Here is a 25329-nt window from a genome sequence, read left to right as displayed (position 1 = left end):
GGAAATGGAGATGTCAATGGGACAAGGTTTGGACCCTGGACTCCAAGATGCCCAGTGGACCATACTCTTATGTTAGGTGGGAATCTAAAGACTAACCCCGGGAACAAAAAATAAAACTAATAATAGTTGTAGCACTTTTTAAGTGCTTACTATACGCTAAGCACTGGGGTAGATAGAAAATAAATCGGAAATAGTCACTATCCAATATGATTCTCACAGTCTAAGGGGGAGAACAGGAACTTTAATTCCCATTTGACAGATGAGGTCGTTGAGGAACAAAGATAATAAGTGACTTACCCTAGGTCAGTAGGGCAGTGCTGGGTATTGTACTAACTAGATTGGACAGAGTCCCTGTCCCACATGGGGCTCACAGATGAGGGAACTGAGACACAGAAGTGAAGTGACTTGCCCAAGGTCATGCAGCAGCCGAGTGGCAGAGCTTAGATTAGAACTCGGGTCCTTTTGGCTCCCGGGTCCATGCTCTAACCAGTACGCCACACTACTTCTCAACTTGTTTCAAAGCCAAGGCTGTGGGAAGGTCAGGATACTGAGGCAGAAACAGGAGCGGGTCCAGGCACTGGCAAAACCAAATGTCACCACAAGGCAAAGGACATTTGTAACAACAGGGGCTCGGTGGGGAAGGGTTCTTCAGTAGCATTTGGCCTTTCCACCACATGCCAAGAGCAGAATAAAATCTCGCCCTCAAGCAACAGTATCTTCAAGCCGAACGGCAGCCTATTGTGAAATTAACCCATAAAGCCAGTCCTACAATTAGTCCAGTGGGAAAAAGGCCAGATCTGGGGCTCGGGAGGCCAGGGTTCTAGTTGGGGTTCAGGAGCCAGACTCGGCTGCCTCCATCAACAACCTGCAAACTCCCAGTTGGCAAGAACCCACAAAGAGGAACTTTGGCATAGAGCTCAACATGGGCACTAAATTAATACACCATATTAAGGGACTCTTCCTCTTTCCCTCTAGCCGGTAAGTTCCTTGTGGGCAGAGAACGCAATAATAATAATAATAAAGATGGTATTTGTTAAGCGCTTACTATGCACCAAGCACTGTTCTAAGCGCTGGGGTAGATACAAGGTCATCAGGTTGTCCTACGTGGGGCTCACAGTCTTAATCCCCATTTTACAAGTGATGCAACTGAGGTCCAGAGAAGTTAAGTGACTGGCCCAAAGTCACACAGCAGATAAGTGGCGGAGCCGGGATTAGACCCACGACATCTGACTCCCAAGCCCGTGCTCTTTCCACTGAGCCACGCTGCTTCTCTGTAATCAACCAATTCTCTCGGTACAGTGCTCTGCACACAGAAAGCACTCACTAATACCGTTGATAGATTTCCCTCTTTGGTAGGATGTAGAAAGGCTCTACCTTCCTCTATATTCTCCTCCTCTGAAAGTTTAAGTGAATCTTGATTGGTGGGAGAACAGAACTAATCTAATTAATTATGGTACTTGTTAAGCATTTACTACGTACCAAGCACTGTTCTAAGTTCTGGAATAGGTGTGAGTTAATCAGGTGGGACACAGTCCCTGTCCCACAGAGGGCTGGAAGTCTAAGTGTTAGGGAGGAGGATTCAATCCCCATTTTACAGATAAGGTAACTGAAGCACAGAGGAAGTGAAGTGACTTGCCCAAGGTCACGCAAGCAGGCATGTGGCAGAGCGGGGATTAGAACCCAGGTCCTCCTACTCCCACACCCGGGCTCTGTCCGCTAGCCCAAGCTGCTTCTCTAGTTAACTATTTAGCTTTCGGAGGCTTTCCTTACAACAACTCATAGAATCAAGTGATGATGGTGTACAGCTATATCTTTTAAAGACTGCCCTCTTGTGTTTCCAGCCTATTTTAGGCTTAATTGTGTTGTTGCATATTATTTGGATGGCACTCACTGACACTGACTTCGTCTCCTGCCTTAGAAATAACAGAGAGAAAATGGTCTTACCCCATTCCAAAGCCTAAACTGAAGATTTTCAAATGAACAAATGTAAGAGTTATCACTGAAAAGCTGTCAAAGATATGTGTCTTACCAGGTCCAAAGTCCTCTGTTCCATCCTGCTAATGGAACCAAACAGAAGCGCTAATGGGTCAGAGTCGTGTGTGGGGAGAGTACAGCAGTTAGTCTTACTGTGGCTGGTTCAGCTCAGGAAACAACAGAAAGAGGACCTCGCTAAGGCAAGTTCAATGAAAACGTCTTGAGATTGAAAATCTTGCAGCACCTCTTGACGACAAAGGGGAGGCCTGCCAAAAATACGCCCAGGGGTCCTCTGATGGAAGCAGCATGGCTTATTGCAAAGAGCATGGACTTGAGAGCCAGAGGATGTGGGTTCTAAACCTGGCTCTGCCATTTGTACTCGTACATATCTATTCTTACTTGTACATATCTATTCTATTTATTTTATTTTGTTAATATGTTTTTTGTTTTGTTCTCTGTCTCCCCCTTCTAGACTGAGAGCCCACTGTTGGGTAAGGACCATCTCTATATGTTGCCAACTCGTACTTCCCAAGCGCTAAGTACAGTGCTCTGCACACAGTAAGCGCTCAATAAATACGATTGACTGATTGATTTGTCTGCTGTGTGACCTTGGGCAAGTCACTTAACTTCTCTGCGCCTCAGTTACCTCATCCATAAAAAATGGGGATTAAGAGAGTGATTCCAGTGTGGGACCGGGACTGTGTCCAACCTGATTAATTTGTATCTACCCCAGCGCATAGAACAGTGCTTGGCACACAGTCAAGTACCATTACTATTATCAAACATGCCCTCGCTAACCCAAGGGACTGGATCCAACAAGCAGTGGTTTAGCTGGCATGATGCAGTGACGGCCCACAGAACCTTTTACAGAAATCCTCAGACCCTAGAGGCTAGACCCAGGTGTCCCCTCCCAACCCCTCAGTATTGGCTCCAGAGCCCTCGGGTTTCCTATCGGTTCCCCAGGACCACGAGTGGTGTTTCTGAGTTGCGGGGCTCGGAGACCAGAGCCAAGGTGGGGAGGGATCGGGCTCTGCTCATGGAAACACTGGAAATAAAGCTGGCCGGGTAGCTCAAAACCAGATGGGGGTTGGAACAGCTGAAACCCACACAAATGCCATGTTTGCTTCAGGGCCTAGTGAATACAGCGCAGGCCTGGGGGTCAGAAGGACCTGGGTTCTAATCCCAGCTGCGCCACTTGCCTGCTGTGTGACCTGGGGCAAGTCACTTCACTTTTCTGTGCCTCAGTTCCCTCACCTGCAAGTTGGGGATTGAGACTGCGAGCCCCATGTGGGACAGGGACTGTATCTAACCTGATTTGCAGAAACAAGAATTATAAAAGATCTAGACAAGTCCACCGTGGAGAAAATATGGTAGGAGCCTAGCTGATTTTCCCAGAAGAGGGGACTCTGAGGGGGAAAGGAGGAGGGAGATGCACTAGTGCTTTTCAGTTCTATAAAAGGCGACTCTGGAGATTACCCACAGTATCTTGCTGTCTACAGCCCCTGAGAAAAGTCAGTCAGTCATTTGTATTTACTGAGCGCTTCCTATGTGGCAAGCACTGTACTAAGTGCTTAGAAGAGTACCATATCACAGACACATTCCCTGACCCGCATAACTAGCTTTCGGTCTAGAGGGCTAGACAGACATTAGTATAAATAAATATATTATAGATGTATACATAAGTGCTGTGGAGCTGGGAGGGGGGATATATAAAGAGAGCAAGTCAGGGCGACGCAGAAGGGAGTTGAAGAAAAGGAAAAGAGGGCTTAGTCAGGGAAGGCCCTTTGGAAGAGATGTTCCTTCAAAAAGGCCCTGAAGGTGAGGAAATTAGTTGTCTGTGAGAAATGAAGAGGTAGGTTATTCCCGGCCAGAGGCAGGACACACAGTAAACGCTTGATAAATTCGATTGAATGAATGAAATGGGCACGAGGTCAGTGGCGTGATACATGAGATCAATGGACAGTAAGAAGATTGGCATTAGAGGAGCAAACTGTGTGGGCTGGGTTGTAGTAGGAGAGTAACAAGGTGAGGTAGGAGGGAGCAAGGTGAAAGTGTGAAGATGTAATAATAATACATATGGTATTTATTAAGTGCTTACTACGTGCCAGATACTGTAGTTAAGTGTTGAGTTGGATACAAACAAATCGGGTTGGACCCAGTCCCTGTCCCACGTGGGGCTCACAGTCTCAAATTTCCATTTTAAAGATGAGGTAACTGAGGCACAGAGAAGTAAAATGACTTGCCCAAGTTCACAAAGCAGGCAAGTGGCAGAGCCGGGATTAGAACCCACGATCTTCTGACTCCCGGGCTTGTGCTCTATCCACTACGCCATGCTGCTTCTCTATAACGGTTGTGGCCAGAGCCAAGGAGATTTAACTTAAACACTGGGGGAAACAGTGGGTCATCGAGAAGCAGCGTGGGTTAATGGAAAGAGCATGGGCTTGGGAGTCAGAGGTCATGGGTTCCAATCCTGGCTCTGCCGTTTGTCAGCTGTGTGACCTTGGGCAAGTCACTTAACTTCTCTGGGCCTGTTATCTCATCTGTAAAATGGGGATAAAGACTGTGAGCCCCACGTGGGACAACCTGATTACCTTGCACCTACCCCAGCACTTAGAACAGTGCTTGGCACACAGTAAGCGCTTAACAAATACCAACATTATTATTATTATCTTGTTTTCCAATGGGGGGTGATGTGAGCCCATCTTCTAGACTGTGAGCCCGTTGTTGGGCAGGGATTGTCTCTGTTGTCAACTTGTACTTCCCAAGTGCTTAGTACAGTGCTCTGCACACAGTAAGCGCCCAATAAATATGATTGAATGAATAGCTATGGTAGTCTCTTCCCTTGAGCTTCTGAAGCAATCCTCTGCAGGGATCCTGCCCTCCTAACCCCCTCCCAATTCAATGTCTAGCTAGCCCTGCCCTCCCCAGCGGCAGTACTACACAAAAGGTCAGATTTCCACAGAACTGACATTCGAGCCCAGCGCCTATTAAAGGGCATCGTGAAGTACACGTCTTCAAGAACAACGTAAAGAAAAGGAACTTGATTTCTCAAGGTATCCACAGGTTCGCTGTAGCGAAAAGCAGAAACAAAAGGAGAGCAGAATGGGCTGACGTTTCCCTCGCCAGTTACACTCCTTTCTGGAGACTTGGAAATCAAACGCTGGATGACGGCGATGCCCAGGGATCCGACAATTGTAAACAATTTCATTTTCCTCCCGTTCCTTCTGTCTCACTAATCACTCTACTTAAATACACTTAATCATGTAAGGCATTCAATCCACCACAAAGATCAATCTCCACTCCAGACGAAGCAATAAATACGTCTTTTGTGTTCCCCTTAGCAGCTGCCCAGTTTGGATCCAAGCTTTGGATTTATATCCCTTCCCGGGTCTAACAGTAACAACTTGTTTGTCCTGTCTTCTCAAAAATGTCTCATTACTCTTCCATACTGCATTTATAAACCCCGTCTGAACTGAACCTCCTCATCTTTAACTTTAAAATCCAGCGGGCTTTAGAACAGCCTACTGAAATGGCCAATTCTTAAAATAGGGCAGGCTGGTGAGAGCCAGCATATAACCACTCCCAGAAAAGAAGACGTGTTAAGATTCCATGTCACCATAGCTCCAGGAGGTCAGGGTTTTTCCCTGTACAAAATTCTCTTTTTTGTTCTTTTGGGCATTTCCTGAGTTTTCCCCAGAAACAGACTCGGTTCATTCAAACAAAGCCCTGAGTCAGAACTAAAAGGAATTTACCCTTCCAGTAATGACTCCCCCTCTCAATTTAATTTTTTAATAAGGGATTGTTGACTTTGCAGTCTTTACTAGATGCTGGCTGAAGTCCAAATCCCAACTTGGCAAAAAGAAAACTAATAAGCTGCGTCATTATTTATGGAACTTCAATCTTCTTTCTGAATCACCAAATTTCAGCAACATCTCCAGTTGTTGAATATTAAGATTCCATTGCAAAATGAATTCTCTGACACATTCCCATCTCTTGTCCAGACACATTATGTAGACAGGAACAAATCATGTTTCTGCAGCTCCGACATAAACTGCAAAGAGTGGGCTATCCTTTGCCAAAACAACAACAACAAAATCATTCCTGAACTGACAATATCAACTACAGTATTTGAGGTCAAAACAAATATGCGCCCCAATTTTTTTTAACTTCATCTTGGATCATTTTTGTTAATCATTATTGTATTTTCTAAGCTCATAGTATGAGCCAAATCCTGGCTCATACAATTATTACAATTACAATACAATTATTGTCCCACCTGGGTCTCACAAGTGGGTGGGACAGCTCACAATTTATCCCTATTTTACAGTTGAGGATAACTGAGGCACTGGGGGGTTGTGACATGCCCACAACTACACCGAGGCCAATGGCAAAATGGGGACTAGAACCAAGTCTCCCAACTCCCAGCCCCATGCTCTTTCCACTAGGCTATTCTGCCTCTTATCTAGTAGGAGTCACCATACAATTAATTCTGATATTTAAGTTCTCTCCTGAGATGGATAATCAAAAATAAAAGAACTAGTAGCCAAGAAATACACCAAATATTAATGTTAGGAAGACTTGCTATGAAGAGCCTGGAAAAGGACATGAAATGTGCTGATGTAACAACTGCCACAAAAATACAAATTGTCAACTCTATGGTGTTTCCAGTGACAATGTATGGATCCAAAAGCTGCACAGTGAAAAAACAGGATAGAAAGAACTTCGATTCTTTTGAAATGTGGTATTGGAGAATGCTCTCAAGTATACCATGGACTGCCCGGAAAACAAATAAATGGATTTTGGAGCAAATTAAACCAAAGTGGTCTTTGGAAGGCCAAATGACTTGACATAGATTAGCATATTTTGGACACAATCAGGAGGACTGATTCTCTGGAGAAGACACTAATGTTAGGAAAAGTCCAGGGAAAATGTAGAAGAGGCAGACTGGTAGCTAGATGGATAGAGCGCATAACAATGATAACGGAAGAACCATTAGAAAGGTTGCGGATTATAGCAGACGACAGGACGTTCTGGAGGAAGTATAACCATGGAGTTGCTATGAATTGGAAACGATTTGATGGCACTTAATAAAAATAATGATAATAATACCATGTGCCCAACACTGTTCTGAGCTCTGGGGTGGATATGAGGTTATCGGTTTGGATGCAATCCCTGCCTCACATGGGACTCACAGTCTAGGTAGGAGGGAGTAGGATTTAATCCCTATTTTATAGATGATAAAACTGAAGCAGAGCGGTTAAGTGACTTGGCCGAGGTCACATGGCAGACAAGTGGTGGAATTGGGATTAGAACCCAGGGTCTCTAACTCCCAGGCCCGTGCTCTTTCCACTAAGCCATGTTGCTTCCTCCTCCTCCAGGAGGCCTTCCCAGACTGAGCCCCTTCCTTCCTCCCCCTCCTCCATCCCCCCCATCTTACCTCCTTCCCTTCCCCACAGCACCTGTATATATGTATATATGTTTGTACATATTTATTACTCTATTTATTTATTTATTTATTTTACTTGTACATATCTATTCTATTTATTTTATTTTGTTAGTATGTTTGGTTTTGTTCTCTGTCTCCCCCTTCTAGACTGTGAGCCCGCTGTTGGGTAGGGACTGTCTCTATATGTTGCCAACTTGTACTTCCCAAGCACTTAGTACAGTGCTCTGCACACAGTAAGTGCTCAATAAATACGATTGATTGATTGATTGCTTCCCTCCAAAGGGGCTTGCTCTCTTTACCCCTTGGAAAAAATATACCAACTTCATGATAAATTTTTCTCCATCTAGCTATAAGTTGCCTAAAAGAGAAATACTCACCTTCCCTGTCTAAACCCTCGACTCTCTTGAACTTTTCCTTCTCAGTCAACCTCGCCACCATCCTCTTTGCCCCGGAAGTCCACAACCTTGGTCCTCAATTCTTCAGTATCATTCAGGTCTCATAGTCAGTCTGCAGCCAAATCCTGGCGGGTTTTCCTGTCCATCATCTTCCAGTTCTGCCCCTCCCTCTCCTCCCAAACGGCTACCACCCTGGTACAAGTTCCTGTCTTGACTTGACCAGATTATTGCCTGAGCTTCCTCGCTGGCCCCCCAGCCTCCAGGCTCTCCTGTCTCTAATCTACGCTACGTAATGCTGCACAGATCGGTTTTTTGAAGCGGTGTTCGGCCCCCATCTCTTCCCTCCTCAAAATTCTACTGAATCCCTTTCTCATCAGCACAAAACTCCTCACAATCATGTTCAGTGCTCTCTTCTCACCCCATACCCCAATTCTTCCATACCCTTCCCCACCTTCTAGCTGCCTCTTGATTTCGGCTCTCCGGCTTCCATCCCCTCGCTCCTGCTGTTCCCACAATTTGGAATGCCTCCCATCCCCACCTCCTCCACAAAATTTCTCTCATTAATTTCCCAGAACCATGATCCATATCACCTCTGCAGCCTACTCTAGCACTCCTAAACTTTATTTACACCCTCGTTAGCACTCGCACGTATATATCCACTCCATTTATTTCTACCATTCAATGGTAATATTTTTATGTTTAGCTCCCGCATTAGCGTGTAAGCTCCTTGTGGACATGGAATGTGTCTCTTTGTTAGTCTGCACTTCCCAAATGCCCAGCACAGTGTATCACACAAACTGGGTGCTCAACAAATGCTACTACTAAACATTAGAGAAGCAGCGTGGCTCAGTGGAAAGAGCCCGGACTTTGGAGTTGGAGGTCATGGGTTCAAATCCCAGCTCCGCCACTTGTCAGCTGTGTGACTTTGGGCAAGTCACTTCACTTCTCTGTGCCTCAGTTCCCTCATCTGTAAAATGGGGATGAAGACTGTGAGCCCCCAGTGGGACAACCTTGTATCTCCCCCAGCACTTAGAACAGTGCTTTGCACATGGTAAGCGCTTAATAAATGCCATTATTATTATTAGTAGTAGTAGTAGTAGTATTATGTCTAAAACCAGACTCGATAAAACAATGCCCAAAGGTCTGCTAAAGATGTTGGGGAGAGTATCCTACGCAAGAATAATCAGAAGAGAAAGAAATTCCACTCTCAGAATCTCAAGGGGGAAAAAAAAATCACCAAAGAACAGTAAGATCAATGGAGAGGCATCGAAGTGGACTGTAACAAGTGACATGGTGGCTGAAAGCAGATAAAATGGGGCAGATAACTGTAAGAGTTGATTCTGCAGTTTAATGCTCTAAGGAGCTGGAGCAATAGCTGACACTCTTATTCCATACAGGTTGAGTCTCCTATGTAGGGAATTGACTCTCAAATTTTGTATTTCCTCTAGCTGCTTAAGCCACGTGCTCTTGTGGAAAGAGCACGGACCCGGAAGCCACAGGATGTGGGTTTTAATCTCAGCTCCTCCACTCGTCTGATGTGGGACCTTGGACAAGTCACTTAACTTCTGGGCCTCAGTTTCCTCATCTGTAAAATAGCCTTTTTCAGGTGACACAGAGGACTTATTACGGAAACAGTCGATACAGCATGTACCTGGGAGTTGGAAGATCATGGGTTCTAATCTGGACTCTGCCAGGTGTCTGCTGTGTGACCTTGGGCAAGTCACTTCTGGGTCTCAGTTACCTCACCTATAGGATGGGGATTGAGACTGGGAGTCCCATGTGGGACAGGGACTGTGTCCAACCTAATTTTGCTTCTGTCCACCTCAGTGCTTAGTACAGTGCCTCTCACAGAGTAAGTGCTTAATGGATACCATAGTTATTATTTCAATCTTACTCTCTTCCACTTTGACTGCGAGTCCCCATGTGGGACAAGGGAATGTGTCCAACTGAGTTATCTTGTATCTACCTCAGCTCTTAATCCAGTGAGTACTTGGTAAATAATAAGCTATTAACAAGTATCATAATTATTATTAGTAGTAATAGCAACCCAAGGATGTTTTCACACCAGAGATGAAATATGCTTAGAAACCAATTGATCACCCTAACACATTCGCTTACCTGAAGTTGAACTTCTTTTGAGAGGCAGGCCATATCTAACACTGTTTGAATCAAATTACGAGGCCCTATAGAGAATATTACGGTTTCAATAAATTATAATATGAAGAAGTCCATTATCTACTACTAATAAGCTAAGTCATTTTGCTTCCCAAGTTCCATGTGACCTCTGGTGTGCTGTGACACAGAACTCAAATTAATCAAACCACTCACTTTTGGGTATTAGCTTTTAGGCTAGACCTGCAATCCGAGCATAAAAAAACAATCTGTGGGTTTTGTGGTAGTGCTTTTGTTTGGTTTAGTGTAAAGTTGTGTATACTAGTCATAATGACTGCTGATAGTTGTCAATATCAATGCTGCTTTTTTGTCTTTTGTTTGGGTTAGTGCAAAGTTGTTTACACTAGTCGTAATGACTGCTATTTGTCAATATCAATGCCTCATTTTGTTGTTTTTGTTTGGGTTAGTGTAAAGTTGTGTACACTGGTCATAATGACTGTTGATGTTTGTCAATATCGTTACTACATGAGCTGCCTGCCAGACTACACTGCACTTCAGGGAGAGATTCTTTGGGTCAGGTTTACCCTCCTTTCAAGGCATATGTCTTGAAACAAACAGCCTGTATATATGCATAAATGTACATATTTATTACTCTACTTATTTATTTTACTTGTACATATCTATTCTATTTATTTTATTTTGTTAGTGTGTTTGGTTTTGTTCTCTGACTCCCCCTTTTAGACTGTGAGCCCACTGTTGGGTAGGGACTGTCTCTATATGTTGCCAACTTGTACTTCCTAAGCGCTTAGTACAGTGCTCTGCACACAGTAAGCGCTCAATAAATATGATTGATTGATTGATTGATATGTCAAGAGGTGTAGAACCTTGTCAACTCCCCAGGGCCATCAACAGGCTGCATCAGGTCACCAGCTCGAGTCACTCATTGAGTGACCGAGAACCAGCTCCAGACAATGAGGTCTCTCATTTCACCGGAAGTTGGGAAGAAGAGGTTTTCTGGGTGTCTTCCAAATGAAAGAAGAAGGGTCCTACCCAAGTAGAAAGGTTGCCTGATGGTTTAATTGCTCTCATCTGCCAGGGATCTAGCCCCTCAAAATAGTTGTCTGCTATTTCAGCAGGTCATCATGCTCCCGTTGAAAGGTGGTAGAATCTGTGTCCCATGTTGGAAGGCTGTTTCTAGCAATCAAATAAAGCTCCCATCATCAGAGGCTGTGTCTCAGGCCTTTAAAGCAAGAAGATGCCTACTGCAGCAGATACCAGGAGTTTAGGTCAGGTCTGAAGCTCCATAATACTACTGACATAAAACCTAAGAGCAGAACATAGTGGGCTTCATAGATGGGAGGACTAGGTCTCCTCGTGAGATTCCAATTTTCATTAGATGATGACTTGGATATTATTTTGAATATAAGGACTATTGAACTTGGGCTCATTCAAAACTTTTAGTAAACTACACTGTTAGGTGAAGAGAAAACTGGGGATTTCTTGCCGAGAAATGACCTCTTTGGTCAAAAGAAAAGTGGCTGTGGCTATAAGTCATGCTACAGTGTTATCTACGTCATACTCCTTCAAGATTAGGTTCATAAGCAGAGTTCTGACCAGGCAGGACCTTCTGGCTGCACTTGAGTTTAATTGTTAGTCAGATCAGTCACGATGTATTTTAGTTCTTACTGTTCTGGTAAGCACAACCATGTGCCAAAACCATGATCCCTGCTGTGGGTCTAGTGGGGAAGCAGATGTCAATCGTGCTGGTATAGCAGGAGCAAGAACAAGGATGTAGTGGTCAGTAACATCAGTATACTGGGGTGAAGTGACCTAAAGAATCATTGAATATGTGTATACCTTAATGCTGAAGGTGGATGGCAAGAGCACGGGCTTGTGAGTCAAGAGGATGTGAGTTCTAATCCCGGCTCTGCCACCTGTCTGCTCTGTGACCTTGGGCAAGTCACTTAACTTCTATGCCTCAGTTACCTCCTCTGTAAAATGGGGATTAGGACTGTAAGCCCCATGTGGGAAAGGGATGGTGTCCAACCTGATTACCTTGTACCTACCCCAGCACTTAGAGTAGTGCTTGGCACATAGTAAGCTCTTAACAAATGCCATTATTGTTATTATTTAATGTGAGATTTCACAGGAACACAATAGTAACTTTTTCAGGAGGTTAAGCCCTATGTCTGCCTTTGGGTTTTCACAAGAGAACGGTTGCTTCCATCTCAACTGAATGTACTGAGTATTTTGATCTGGTCACAGCTAGAAGGTATTTCCCAGAATGCCCCGTGGCATAATAATAATAATAATAATAATAATAATAATAATAATAATAATAATAGTAATAATTGTGGTATTCATTTAGTGCTTGTTCTGTGCCAATCACTGTACTAAGTGCTGGGGTAGATACAAGATAATCGGGTTTCACGTGGGGCTCACAGTCTAAGTAGGAGGGAGAACAGCAGTGTGGCTTCATGGAAAGAGCACAGGCTTTAGAGTCAGAGGTCACTAGTTCTAATCCCGGCTTGTCAGCTGTGTGACTTTGGGCAAGTCTCTTAACTTCTCTGTGCCTCAGTTACCTCATCTGTAAAATGGGGATTAGGACTGTGAGCCCCACGTGGGCCAACCTGATTATCTTGTATCTACCCCAGCGCTTAAAACAGTGCTTGGCACATAGTAAGCACTTAACAAATACTATTATTATTATTATTATTGTTATGACCACTGGATGACATTCTTGTGGACCAGAATCCAACCCAAAAAGGGTCAGAGTAAACCCACTCAGGCCCATAGTACTACATCTATAGCTGGCGACTGAGAGCATCAGCAGTTCCCTCCAAGGCCATGCTACCATATTGGATGGCTCTGGCTATCCCCCTCCCTTTAGACGGTTCTACTCCAATATTCTAGAGAGCACACTACAGATAAGATAAAACCCTAGAGGGTGTGCTATTGATTTGTCAGGTGCTAGAGATAAGGCTGGCACTAGGTAAGATGCTAGCCCTAAAGACACTTGAGAAAAAACTCAAACTAGGGAGGGTGTGGCAGATAAGATTGGGTATCCGAAGGCTTTTAGCCAGTCTGACTAATCACAACAGCCTTGATCAAATATTTCCTAGGGCACAATAGGTTCTTGGAGTTCAGACATTAATAGCTGCTCCCTTCATTACCCACTCAGGCCTCTCCAAGTTGTCCTAGGCACTATGCCCTGAGACAAATGGCCGCATCCCCAGAGACCATAGATTGGGGTCGGCTGTGTTCTTCAGAAAGGGGGTAGCCTGGGATGTCCCCACACTAACTGGGCCTCGATTCAAGAAATCGCTACCTCAAATTCACAAAAATGTTTCTGAGGGGAGGGGCTTATGGGAGAGCAGTTGAATAGACTTAAAATACAGACAGAGATGTGGACACAAGGAATCCTCAAGACTACCCTTCTAAATCCAACTGACATATAAAGAATCACAATCATAATGATTCCAAGTCCGAGCCATCCTGGGATAATTCAAATCAATCAGTCCCCTTGCAACGAGAATGAACTATAGAACAGAGAATATTACCAACCCAAGAGCTTTATTTTTCAGAAAATAAAAAATGGAACTGGTAAAGTTCTGGGGCCATCAAAATGGAAGCAACGCATATTTTTCAAAAAGTAGTATCACAATTGGATCCCAAAAGGAACCCACAGCTTCAGAGCGAGCTCGGCAGGAGATGGAGAGAAAATGTTTTCAATGACCGGCGCATACAGCTCAGGCATTATTAGAGTCTGCAGGGGGCCAGGATTACTATAGCATTTATCTTCAACTAAGCCCCCTTATTTTCTTTCTTCTGATGAACATTCAGCCCTTCTTCTGGAAGGCCACGGGGTCTTAGTGTGGCATCATCTGAAAAAAGGTTGTCTAATTCTATAGTCTTGGGCTTTAAAAACAAAATCTTCCTAAAAGGACACACGCATACTCTTTGTTCCGTTAAGCCTAAAATGATTTTAACAAACTTCCCCTCTAAGCAGAGCCCCAGAATCATCTGAACCCAGACACACCATGTTACAGTATGAAAGCCAACCATTGTACATTATCCTTAGATTTGAGGAGGGGCTTGGGGGGGTGTCTTTTTTTTTTCCCCTTCATGGTGAAGTTAAAGAATTCTTGGGATGGAACAATTTCCACTGTGTTCTCCAGAAAAGGGGGGCCCAGGATTTCCCCATACTAACCTCCCTCCCTTAACTGGGTCACTTCCAGAAAAAGAATCCAAAAGCTAAGAAAAATGAACAAAGCCAAGTGAAAGAGTTGTGGACCCAGCAAAGGCAATTTATAAGCACTTATGGGGGCCTCTGGACAGATTTCATTTCAGGACATTAGATTTCTAATTTGGAGGTTTTGGAGGTAGTGGGGATGAGGGGAAGAAGACCAAAACCAGGCTCAATCAATCCACGCTACTAGGAAATAAGACCGGAAGAGGAGAAGACCTGGCCCGTCCCAAACAGCTCAGCACGTAGGAGGCGGATCGACCCAGCAAGTCCGCCAAGCAAGTGGGAGAGGTTGGCTCCCGAGGCCAGTCGGAGCTGGAGGAGATCTCGGGGGTTCGGGCGTCGGTGTCCCAGAAGGGTGGGCATGACCGTCCCCCTTTCTGCCCCCCAAAGATGAAGAACCCCTCGGCCTGCCGGCCTAAATGACTGACCTGGACCCAGCACCCAGCGGCGGGAGTGGAGAAGCCTTCCCAAATGAGAGCAAAAGCAGGTTGTGGCTCCGGCCTTTTGGCACTTTTCCCTCCCCTTCAACTTCTCCGTTCTTTCCGTCAACGTGAGAGCCGCTGTCCTCTCTGGGCGAGGGGCCCTGCTGACTACTCTCCACCGCACTTATGAAAAGCTGAACTGTTTCAAGGTGGCTGCCTTTCACGCTGGCTGCAAAAGCTAATTCTCTGTGCCCTGGAGCACGAGCTTCTCCTGGCTAGCCTTCCTCAGCCATTTTTTGTCTTAACTCTTTCACTCTAGATTCTCCTGGGCTGAAACGTAATGGGGGATGAAAGCCGCCTCCCAAAGCCAGAGATGGGGAAAGTGCCGGGGCAAGTGACTAACCTCTAAAACGGACCGAAACCGAGGTTCAAAATCCACAGGGTAGTGGGAGCAGTGCCACCTGTCCTCCACCAAATTTCCAGCTGTGCACGCGATGCCACCGTGCTCTTTCCCACTTGTCCAGCATGGATTCCTAGCCTCACTCACCCCTTCCAAATGGGACTGAAGCAACGCCAAACTGGATCGCTCCATCACCTGTGTTCCATGGCCCGCCTCGCTCACCAGCCAACCTGCCCTATTTCCACTCCCTCCTAGTCCCATCCTGAACAGTTGACCTCTTTGCCCTCCGTTCCCCCAAACTCAAGCCCGCAACCAGCGAGGATCGGTTTGAGTTTCGTGGAGCTGTGGAGGGTGTGCCAGAATCGATCCATCTTCCCGCTAAAAGGGTCTTGTGGGAATTCGATTAGGGCAATCAATCAACCAATCTGGGGTATTTATTGAGCGCTTACAGTCTGCAGGACACTAAGAGATGAGGGCATCCCAGGTTCTCCCCCAGGAGACTGTGCCGTGAGCGCTGACCAGCAGACACTGCTCCACAAAGGCTGCCAGAGAGTGGTGCCAGTTTGCACCCTTGAGGATGGCAGAGCTTTTCTGCCACGCCAATGCTTGCCCACTTCAAGGGCATGAGACCAAATGGATGTTAATGAGTTTCAGGCACAACTGGCCTGGATTGGAGTGCACCCACTCACCGGTTTGTAAGGCTTGGGACTTGAAAAGCAAATTCTCCCAACCCTAAAGCAAAAAATAATTAAAATAGAAGAGGCGGGAGGTGGGAAGCTTTCTCCCTCCTACTTAGATTGCGAGCACCACCTGGGACCTGACTGGTCTTGTTACCTACCCCAGCGCTCAGTTCAGTGGCTGACACACAGTGAGCACTTAAATGCCACAGTTCATTATTATTGGTAACAAGATGGGCATAGTTACAGTTTTGAAAGAGCGGCCCTGGGGGAAAGGAGAAGACCCTGTAGATCAGTCCCTCAGCCTCCCCAGGATCCACACTGTAGGATCCAAGCAAGTTGACCAGACTCAGTGAGGATTTTCACGGCCTCCATGCCTCTCACCACTGGGGCAGGGGTTTCTAATAATAATAATAATAATGGCATTTGTTAAGCGCTTACTATGTGCAAAGCAGAAGACAGCCTCGCTGCTTTCTGAAATCCAGCCTCCCCGTTAGGTTTAGTAAGCTGTTTGGGAGGTGGGGGAAATCTGTTCTACGGTTGGGGGGGATGAGGTCTGTGTGGGTGTTTTTCTTTCTTTTTTCTAAAATGATTCACTGGTCGGGTTAATTTTTCATCAGGTCTGGCCTACCACTGTGACCTCTGGAACTGGCCCCTGGGGACTTAGTTCGCTCTCCCTGTTCAAGTTATTTCAGGTTTTGTTGCTTCTGAAGGATTTAGGGGGCAACGAGGGCACAAGCCCTATGGTGTGTGGAGGAGTGAGGGGGTTACTCCTTTAAAACTCCAGTTGTGTGCATAGCTGATTCCCGATTTCCTGCCTTTTATTTTTGTTCCTCCCTAGGAAGCAGTCTTGTGGGACATTCACGATAAGCCGCCACCCCCAGGGTTTTCCAAACAGTAATACCCCGACCCCCCCAACACCCCCGTCCTGGTTTTTAGAACCGTGGCCGCCGGCTACAGAAAGGGGCACAAGGCCCTTGGCTCAGGATGGGGAGGGCAGTGAGCCGCTCCGGCCGCTCCCCTGCCATCTGTCATCTAATTATTACCCTATTCATTTATTTATTTTACTTGTACCTATCTATTCTATTTATTTTATTTCGTTAGCATGTTTGGTTTTGTTCTCTGTCTCCCCCTTCTAGACTGTGAGCCCACTGCTGGGTAGGGACCGTCTCTATATGTTAGTACAGTTCTCTGCACACAGTAAGTGCTCAATAAATACGATTGATTGATTGATTGATCTGTCCCGGCCCACTGGTGCCCACCGCCGAAACCACAGAGGCCAGCTGGCTGTTCTAGACTGTGAGCCCACTGTTGGGTAGGGACCGTCTCTAGATGTTGCCGACTTGTACTTCCCAAGCGCTTAGTACAGTGCTCTGCACACAGTAAGCGCTCAATAAATACGATTGATCGATTGATATGTTGCCGGCACATACTTCCCAAGCGCTTAGTACAGTGAACTGCACACAGTAAGGGCTCAGTAAATACGATTGATTGATATGTTGCCGACACATAATTGCCAAGCGCTTAGTACAGTGAACTGCACACAGTAAGCGCTCAATAAATACGATTGATCGATTGATATGTTGCCGGCACATACTTCCCAAGCGCTTAGGACAGTGAACTGCACACAGTAAGGGCTCAATAAATACGATTGATTGATTGATATGTTGCCGACACATACTTGCCAAGCGCTTAGTACAGTGAACTGCACACAGTAAGGGCTCAATAAATACGATTGATTGATTGATATGTTGCCGGCACATACTTCCCAAGCGCTTAGTACAGTGATCCGCACACAGTAAGGGCTCAATACGATTGATTGATTATGTTGCCGACACATACTTCCCAAGCGCTTAGTACAGTGCTCTGCACACAGTAAGGGCTCACTAAATACGATTGATTGACTGATATGTTGCCGGCACATGCTTCCCAAGCGCTTAGTACAGTGCTCTGCACACAGTAAGCGCTCAATAAATCCGATTGATTGATTGATATGTTGCCGGCACATACTTCCCAAGCGCTTAGTACAGTGCTCTACACACACTAAGGTCTCAATAAATACGATTGACTGCCTGATATGTTGCCGGCACATACTTCCCAAGCGCTTAGTACAGTGCTCTGCACACAGTAAGCGCTCGTGGCTCAGTGCCAAGAGCACGGGCTTTGGAGTCAGAGGTCATGGGTTCGAATCCCGACTCCACCACATGTCTGCTGTGTGACCCTGGGCAAGTCACTGAAATTCTCAGAGCCTCAGTTCCCCTACCTGTAAAATGGGGATGAAGACTGTGAGCCCCACGTGGGACACCTTGATCACCTTGTATCCCCCCCAGCGCTTAGAACAGTGCTTTGCACATAGTAAGCGCTTAACAAATACCATCATCATCAATAAATACGACTGAATAAATGAATGATCGTCCCCAGTCTGGGGCTCCACTGGGCACCGCGCCGGCTGGCATGCATGCAGAGCTGATCTGGGGGAGACCCGCTGCCCAGTAGTGGTTCCTCCCTCTAGACTGTCGGCTCGTTGTGGGCAGGGAATGTGTCCGATCTATTGTTGGATTATACTCTCCCAAGTGCTCAGTACAGTGCTCTGCACTGTCCATATCTGCTCGTACATATTTACTATGCTATTTATTTTATTTTGTTAATATGTTTTGTTGCCTGCCTCCCCCTTCTAGACTGTGAGCCCGCCGTTGCGTAGGGACCGTCTATGTTGCCAACTCGTACTTCCCGAGCGCTTAGCACAGTGCTCTGCACACAGTAAGCGCTCAATAAATACGATTGAATGAATGCCCAGCCGGCTGGGTGGGCCCTGGGCTATAAGGGTGGGTTTTAACCTCGCCCCCCCCCCCCCGCCCGACTGGACTTGGGCTGCAGTAGGAGGGATCAATCAATCGTATTTATTGACCGCTTACTGTGTGCAGAGCACTGTAGTAAGCGCTTGGGAAATACAAGTTGGCAACATCTAGAGACTGTACCTGCCCAACAGTGGGCTCACTCACAGTCTAGAAGGGGGAGACAGAGAACAAAACCAAACATACTAACAAAATAAAATAAATAGACATGTACAAGTAAAATAGAGTAATAAATATGTGCAAACATATATCCATATATCCAGGTGCTGTGGGGGAGAGAAGGAGGTAAGATGGGGGGATGGAGAGGGGGACGAGGGGGAGAGGCTGGAGGGGGGATTCGGGGGCAGGGGCGCCGGCTCCCTCTGCCCTCGGGGGTCCTGCCCCTAGGTCGGGGGGGATGGAGGGAGGAGGGGGATCATCCCGCCAGGACCCCCCCCCCCCCAGGGGGGCGGGGATCCAACTCCCCGGGAGCCAACTTGGAGGGGCGCCCCAAGCGGGGTTCCCCCCCCCCCCCCGTCTGGGCCGGGCAGGAGGAGGGGGGGAAGGAGGAGGGCAGGGGTAGGGCGGGCAGGAGACTCCCCCCCGCTCACTCACCTGTGCTGGGAGCCGGAGCGGCCCCCGCGGCGACGGCAGGACCCGGAGAAGCCGATCCCGCTCCCGCTCCCGCTCCCGCTCCCGCTCCCGCTCCCGCTCCCGATCCCGCCACGCAGGCCTGGAGCGGGCTGGGGCTGGGACTGGGGCTGGTCCCGGCCTGGGCCATGCTGGCGTCCTCCGGCCCGCCCACACACGCCCCCGCGCTCCTCGCCTCCCCCTCTCCCCCCGCCTCGTGGGCCCCCTCCCCTCCCCTCCCCTCCCCTCCCCCCTCTCCTCCCCCCTAGACACGCCCTGATCACGCCCCCCACCCTAGACACGCCCCCCATCATACCACGTCCCCCTCCATCCTCGACACGCCCCCACCTTACCACGTCCCCTCCCCCCTAGACACGCCCCTGACCACACCCGCCGCCCTAGACACGCCTTCATAGCACCACGCCCCTCCATCCTCGACACGCCCCTGAGGGCGCCCCTCCACCCTAGAAGCGCCCCAGCCTTGCCGTGCCCCCCTCCCCCAGACACGCCCCTCCAATCTTGCCCCGCCCCCTCCACCCTAGACACGCCCCCATCTTACCCCCATCCCTCCATTCTAGACACGCCCCTGACCCCGCCCCTCCACCCTAGACACACCCCTATCCTACCACGGCCCTCTACCCTACCCCCCTTTTAGACTACATTCCCCCCCTTTGAGACTGTGAGCCCACTGTTGGGTAGGGACTGTCTCTATATGTTGCCAACTTGTACTTCCCAAGCGCTTAGTACAGTGCTCTGCACACAGTAAGCGCTCAATAAATACGATTGTTGATGATGACACGCCCCACCTTACCACGCCCCCTCCATCCTAGACAGGCCACTGGCCACACCCCCACCGTTCTAGCCACCCCCCTGGCCACATCCCTCTCTTCTAGACACGCCCCATCTTACCACGCCCCCTGCGTCCTAGACACGCCCATGGCCACGCCCCACCACCCTAATAATAATAATAATAATAATAATAATAATAATAATAATAATAATGGCATTTACAGGATTTGAACCCATGACCTCTGACTCCAAAGCCCGGGCTCTTTCCACTGAGCCACGCTGCTTCTCCTAAGACCAGGTTGTCCCACAGGGTGTCACAGTCTTAATTCCCATTTTACAGACGACGTAACTGAGGCACGGAGAAGTTAAGCGACCTGCCCAAAGTCACACAGCTGACAATTGGCAGAGGCAGCATTTGAACCCATGGACTCTTACTCCAAAGCCCGGGCTCTTTCCACTGAGCCACGCTGCTTCTCCTAAGACCAGGTTGTCCCACAGGGTCTCACAATCTTAATTCCCATTTTACAGATGAGGTAACTGAGGCACGGAGAAGTTAAGCGACCTGCCCAAAGTCACACAGCTGACGATTGGCAGAGGCAGCATTTGAACCCATGAACTCTTACTCCAAAGCCCAGGCTCTTTCCACTGAGCCACGCTGCCTCCTGGAGGAAGTGAGTTCTCAGTAATAAGAATAATAATAATGGCATTTGTTAAGCGCTTACTATGTGCAAAGCACTGTTCTAAGCGCTGGGGGAGATATAGGGTGATCAAGTTGCCCCACGTGGGGTTCACAGTCTTAATCCTCATTTTACAGATGAGGCAACTGAGGCTCAGAGAAGTTAAGTGACTTGCCCAAGGTCACACAGCAGACATGTGGCAGAGCCGGGATTTGAACCCGTGACCTCAGTTGAGCCTGCTACTCTTAGCTTCCCACAACATTATTAGGAGCTCCAGCATCCTCACTGGAAAACCCCAGTGAGCTGCTGACAATGAAGAAAATTTCCTTTCACTATATTTCTCAGAGATCGTCACAAAATGCTCCTGTTTAACATAAAGGTGTTTGTCTCTCTCTGTTTTGCATTCAATATTTTAGAATCATTACCACGCCCATTTGGGGAAGCATGTTGTTTCTAAATAGCCTTTTGGCTCTTCCATCAAACTAATTCAATCAATCAACTGTACTTATTGAGCACCTACTCTGTGGAAAACATTGTACTGAATACAGTATGCCTGGATCGGTAAACATGTTCCCTGCCCACAAGGAGCTTCAGCCTAGAGAGAAGTTATAAATCTATTGCAAATGTGTGCGGCATCCAATTTATGCTTTCTGCCACACCTTGTTATATTTCCCTGCAAACCATTGTGAATTATTAGAGAGATAGACATCAGAAAGCTAGTAAAGTGATTTTGATTATTTTTTTTATTTAGAGTTCCTCATACTTCAACAAGAGCTGACTGATTCCTGCATCCAAGTTATTAAAAGACTAAAGCAATCATAGTTCCTTACTTTTAATTACTAGGAGATGGTTATTAAGCAAACTACTCAGCTCTAAACATTAGCTAATTATTAAAAAACAGCTGTGGTCAGGGAGATAGCATGGCCTAGAGGAACATGGGGAGACGGGTATCAGGAGACTTGGAGTCTAGTGCCAGTTCTGCCAAAGACTCTGGATAAGTCACTCAACCTCTCAGAGCCTCCATTTCTGCATCTGTAAAATAGAATAGTCTTTCCCTCCCCTACCTCGTACAACTGTGATCACCGTTGTCACAGTGCTTTGGGAAAATAAAAAAAGCACTAGACACATTCAAATTCCTGTTGTTCTCCAGGGTGGTTGCGCTTCACCGTCGGAGTGTTTACTGAATTTAGGCATGGTCATAAAGTCCTTGCAGTTTCGACCAGCTTGCCCCATGACAAATATTCCCCAGGTTTAAAAAGTGTTTCTTCTGGTCATCCTGTGTACACTTTTTCCCCAGTTGGGCTCTTCATCCAGCAGTTGTTTGGATACTGACCATCCTCCTTCAGTTTCCTGAAGCTGAGGTGCTGAGATGCTCAAGTCAAACCTGGTGGACTGACTGCACTCCGGGACCTTGTTATCAGCAATTCTGTCAGCATGTGACGCTGACTTTGTTTCATATGTGGTGTTAGTGGGATCATTCTGGGCATCTGATGTAGCATTGATGTGGCAGTATAATAATAATAATAATAATGATAAAGGACCACTGGTATTTGTTGAGTGTTCATAATATTCCAGCAGTATGCTAAGCGCTCTTGGGGCTTGCAGTCTAAGGGGCAGAGCGAACAGATAGTAGTACAGTGCTAAGTGCTTAGTACAGTTCTCTGCACACAGTAAGTGCTCAATAAATATGACTGAATGAATGAATTCCCATTTTACAAATGAGGAGGCTGAGGCCCAGAGAAGTGAAGCAACTTTCTCAAGGTCACACAGCAGACAAGTGGCAGAGCCAGAATCAAAACCCAGGCCCCCTGACTTCTAGTCCTGTGGTCTTTCCACTAGGCCATGTTGCTTCTCATGCTGCTAGACAAATTTGGTTGCTCTAAAGCAGGGGTCAGCAACTCTTTTTGGCATAAGAGCCAAACGGACTGAAGCATTTGAGCAGTTGGGGAGCAACGAGTCATACAATTTATGGCACTCCCCAGATGACTGCTGATACCGTTACATCACACTGGGCATTGCACCATGCAGCTGCTTCTTAGAAACGGCTGTTGCTGTCAGTGGGGATGGGAAAAGATTGGGGGGCGGGAGGCCAGAGGAGAAAAGAAAGATGAGAGGAAGAAGAAGGATGGGAGGATGGGAGTCAGCAAGAGGCAGTCTGCTCAGGACCTTCCCTGACTAGGGCAGATGAACAATTCTCAGAAGGCCACAGACTAGATCTCCTGCTTCAGACCTGGACTCACATCACTTTGACCAGGTAGTCCTCACCCTGATTCCTCTGGGGAGTGTTTCAATAATAACAATAATAATAATAATTTTAGCATTTTTAAGCACTTACTATGTGCCAAGCACTGTACTAAGCTCTGGGGTAGATACAAGATAATCAGGTTGGATGCAGTCCCTGTCTCACATGAGGCTCATAGTCTTAATCACCATTTTACAGATGAGGAAACTGAGGTGCAGAGAAATTGAGTGCCTTGACCAAGGTCACACATCAGGTGACTGGCGGGGCCTGGATTACAACCCAGGTGTCCTGATTCCCACCCCTCTGCTCTTTCCACTAGCCCTCACTTCTACTTCCTTGTCCATCATTGCTTCATTCATCTGTGTTCCTCTTCAGTAACGGAATTCTGTTATAGTTTTAGATCTATGTGGCCAATACGGATTTTGGGTTGTATGTAAGTCCTCCCCGGTGGAAGCCGGTATTCATTCATTCATTCAGTTGTATTTACTGAGCACTTACTGTGTGCAGAGCACTGTACTGAGCACCTGGGAGCACAGTACAACAATAAGCAGACACAATCCCTGCCCACAGCAAGCTTACAACCTGAGGGTTGTAGACTTTAATATAAATTAACGTCTGTCTGTGGGAGACAGACATTAATATAAATAAATAAGTACATACATACATAAATAAATAAATAAATAAATAGATGCATACAAAAATGCTATGGGGCTGGGAGTGGGAAAGAACAAAGGGAACAAGTCAGTACAATGCAGAGGGAGGAGAGAAGAGGAAAGAGGGGGCTTAGTCAGGAAAGGCCTCCTGGAGGAGATGTGCCTTCAATAAAGCTTTGAATGGGGGAGTGTAATCATCTGTCATCACCTTGGTTTTCTCTAAGCTTATCATCAGCTGTCAATGCCCGACTGATTTAGGGAAGTGGTTTACAATAATTTGCAGGTCTTTGTGGCTGTGTGCCTCTAGGGCACAGTCACCTGCATTCAGCATAATTCTTGAATGGCTTTCTCTAGGACTTGGGATAATACATGGTCTAATCAAAAGCAGCATGGTATAATAGACAGATAGATCCTCATCCCCATGTCCCTGTCCCCAAGAGTCCCTGTCTCACACAGGGCTCATAGTCTCAAGCGCCATTTTACAGATGAGGTAACTGAGGCACAGAGAAGCAAAGTAACTTGCCCAAGGTCACACAGCAAAGAAGTGGCGGAGCCGGGATTAGAACCCATGACCTCCTGACTCCCAGGCCTGTGCTCTATTATGATTCCAGCAGCACTAAGACAGTGATATTCTTCAGGAACCGATCCAGGAATATTCTGGCTAGGAACTTTCTGGCAGTGGAGAGCTTTGAGAGACCTCGATAACGGCCAAAATTCAATCTTTTACATTTCTTTTAGTGGCATAGTGGATGGGAGTGGCATCTTTGAGAGCCGGAGGCATTTCCTCAGTGGTTCAGATATTGAGAAAGGGGTTGCGCAAGCGGGTTCAGCAAGGTGTCCCCTCCACGTTGGAAGATCGCGGCAGGCCTCCCATTGGGAACAGCGGCTTTGCCATTTTTTATGTTTCTGATTGTTGCGGTGACTTCCCTGGAAGTTGCTACCAGCACCTCATCTTCACATACCAGGGCGCTTTGCATGTTTTTCAGAGTCTCATCTTCAATACCAGAAGAAGCGATATATTAAATAGCTTGCCGTCTTTTTAGGCTTTCCTCCTTGTCCGTGATGAGCCTGGAGACATCTTCACTGTTCAGAGATTTAGTGGTGGTCTGCACAGTCCTCTTTCTCTTCTGCTTTGACAGGTCATTACTGTTGCCCAAGTTCCTTGATGCTGTTTGCGAGTCACGACACAGGCTTCTGAAAGCCTCATCCCCGTCTAAGTTCTCAGGGGCTACAAGATGCCGCTGGTTCTACAAGTAGGCATCAAACCGGGCTAGGCCAAGTCCAGCTTCAGGGAGAAATTCCCATTCACTGTGTCGCTGCCGAGTCGTATGCAGGTGTCTTCATTTCCAGGAGATTAATGTTCAGGCATTTGTGTGGTTTGGGGTCCAGTTTCTGCTTCTAAGGAGAAGCAGAGTGGTCTAGTGGAAAGAGCACAGGCCTGGGATTCAGAGGACTTGGTAGTCCTGGCTCTGCCATTTGGCTATTGAGTGACCTTGGGCAAGTCACTTCACTTCTCTGTGCCTCAGTTCCCTCATCTGTAAAATGGGGATTAAGTCTGTGAGCCCCAAGTGGGACAGGGTTCCGTTTAGCTTAGTAAAGTGCCTGGTACTTGGTAAGGGCTTAACAAATATCATTTTAAAAAAAAGATAACGATAATTTGGATCAAGTGAAATGATGGTCTATTCAGCATTCTACTCTACGCAAGACTGTTATCAAACAATCAATTAATGGTATTGATTATTTTTGATTTATTGATTATTGAACACTTATTGTGTGCAGAGCAATCAATCAATCAGTGGTACTTATTCAGGGCTTACAATGACTACTAC

At 46.8% G+C, this 25329-nt stretch overlaps 1 protein-coding gene across 4 annotated transcripts in view; it reads right to left on the bottom strand.

The window, feature by feature from the left end:
* The window catches only part of ST7 (suppression of tumorigenicity 7), a 215423-nt gene extending 196211 nt beyond the window's left edge, over positions 1–19212 (bottom strand). The window contains exon 1 of one of the 4 annotated variants that reach the window (XM_038752200.1): positions 19125–19212. The gene's annotated coding sequence lies outside the window, so the exon portion shown is untranslated. The remainder of the gene's footprint in view (positions 1–19124) is intronic. The other 3 variants (XM_038752197.1, XM_038752196.1, XM_038752195.1) reach the window with 3 other exon arrangements.
* Between the last annotated feature and the right edge of the window lie 6117 nt (positions 19213–25329).

This window comes from Tachyglossus aculeatus, chromosome 10 (assembly GCF_015852505.1).
Source record: "Tachyglossus aculeatus isolate mTacAcu1 chromosome 10, mTacAcu1.pri, whole genome shotgun sequence".
Taxonomy (NCBI): Eukaryota; Metazoa; Chordata; class Mammalia; order Monotremata; family Tachyglossidae; genus Tachyglossus; species Tachyglossus aculeatus.
The sequence above is the reverse complement of the archived record's forward strand: the minus strand, read 5'-3'. Positions and strand labels throughout refer to the sequence as shown.